General features: G+C 34.3%; 1 non-coding gene across 1 annotated transcript; it reads right to left on the bottom strand.

The window, feature by feature from the left end:
* Positions 1 to 497: 497 nt before the first annotated feature.
* LOC112478840 lies at positions 498 to 604 on the bottom strand. Its single transcript, XR_003045970.1, has one exon. It is a non-coding gene; the product is annotated as a U6 spliceosomal RNA (small nuclear RNA).
* Positions 605 to 2,148: the final 1,544 nt, after the last annotated feature.

A 2,148-nucleotide genomic window follows, 5' to 3' on the forward strand; every position in this document is an offset into this window, starting at 1 on the left:
TACATAATTATGCTTTGATTATTATCTCCAGTCCAACTTGTCTCTCTATAAATATAAAAAAAATACAATAGTGGAAAATTCAGTAATGACAGGTGATTACAAATAGTTATTCTTCTGAGCTGTTTTGTAGTAAGCATAAATACATAAACAAAAGCCATTTTGCTCTAGCCAATCTCTTCAGATTGCAATATTCAGAATTTTGATATTGTGTTTGCCTCTGCTTTGCTGAGTAATAGTGGACCAGCAATTTAGCTAGTCTATGAGCATTTTAATATATAAAATTATTGACAAAGGACCAGCATTTTAAGAACCCAATGTCTTCTTATGAAATAGTATTAATATACATTTTTTCATATTTTTGTATGATAATGAAATACATAGAACATAAAACTTACCATGTTAATTTTTAAATGAACAAGTCAGTGGTATTCAGTACATTCATATTGTTATATTGTTGTGCAACCATCACTACATTGCATATTCAGAACTCTTTTCATAAAAATATGGACTGTTTTATGAATTTGCATGTCATTGTTAAGCAGATGTCATGCTAATATTTTCTATATTGTTCCAATTTTAGTATATGTGCTGCCGAAGTAAGCACTGATACACATTTTATAGAAAACGTTTATTTATGTAAAGAGAAAAACAACTACAGAATAGTGATCCTAAAAGATAAGTAAGAACCATTTGATTATTATTACCAAAGAAGACTTAGAGCAATTCCATAATGCTCCGCATCAGGGTATTGAGGCATGGAGGTTGACTATGAAGTTCTCCCATGAAATACTCTTTGATGCTACACTCAGAGGCAGAAAATAGGGATAGATTATCATATCTGAAATAACATTTCAGATTTATCCTCATTTATCTGGTTGAAAATGAAACAACTCAAAAAAGATTCAAATTAATATTAACTGAGTTCTTACATATATGAGGCACTTATGCTAAACAATGTACATGCGTTGTCCCGTTTAATCCAACAAAAATACAATGAGGTAATGCTCTTATTTTTATTTTAAAGATAATAAAACTGATACTCAGAAAGGTATAATTAACTGCTCATGGTCTCATCACCAGTAAATTGTGGGTGACAGAGGGAGATTTAGGTCGGCCTGACTTCACAGTTCACGTTCTTAGCCTCTGTGCTCTACTGTGTCTTTTTTTGGTATGATGACAGACCGCATCTGCCCCCCATTTTTAAAACTTCAGGCCTTAGACACTCTGTTCTTATTAACATATTATTTTTGCTTTTGCAAACACTTATATGCCAAACAATGATACTTACCTCATCAAGGTTTTGAATTGGACTCTCACAATTATTTCCAAGTGTTTTACAAACATTTTCTCTATAACTACACTCACAATTTGTATTTTTGAAGAATGGGGGAAGATTTCATCAATGTTCTTCGGTGTAATTTCTCTGTATTCCCACTCATAATTTGCTGACTTCTGAAATGATGCTTTCGAAATTAGAACATCTCTTGAAATAAAACTGCTGTGCTAGAAGATGCCATTTAGAACTCAATTTCAGCTCTTATCTACAAAACATTCCTGCATCTACATTCTGATCCTAACACCTGTTATGCACTAAGAGAAAGATCTATTTCCAGAATTTGCCCTAATGGAACTTTATTATTAACACACAATCTCATTCAGGAAGCCCTTAAATTTTTGTAAGCCATTGGTGAGGTTTCTGCTTATTTTATTTAGACTTTGTTTTGTGGGCTTTCCTCACACAGCATTCTCACTGCTGTAAATTGTTGGCACTGTTTGCTGCAGTTAGATGGAAAGAGCATGGTTTTGTAAAACACCTGATCTGGTTTGATTTTGGCTCCTCCACTTATTGCACGTAATGCATGATTATGGTCAACTTGTTTTTCATTGCTAAGATCACAGACTGTCGGAATTTTAGATTTATACTTGGTGAAGTAGAGATATGTGCAGTCGTGTGTCAATGTAGTTCATATTTGTTGGGGGGAGCAGCATGGAGGTGATTGGAAAACACTTGAATCTTACCTGAACAAGGGTAACAAAGAAGCTAGTCTGGGTGAGTTCATGTTCCTCTCATGCTCTCTTCCTTCTCTCCCCAGAGCTTCTCCAAGCCCAGCGGATCTGACCAACCATAGACTTTATCCCCCGGATAAG

The sequence above is a fragment of the Pteropus alecto genome, unplaced genomic scaffold, assembly GCF_000325575.1.
Source record: "Pteropus alecto unplaced genomic scaffold, ASM32557v1 scaffold22, whole genome shotgun sequence".
NCBI lineage: Eukaryota > Metazoa > Chordata > Mammalia > Chiroptera > Pteropodidae > Pteropus > Pteropus alecto.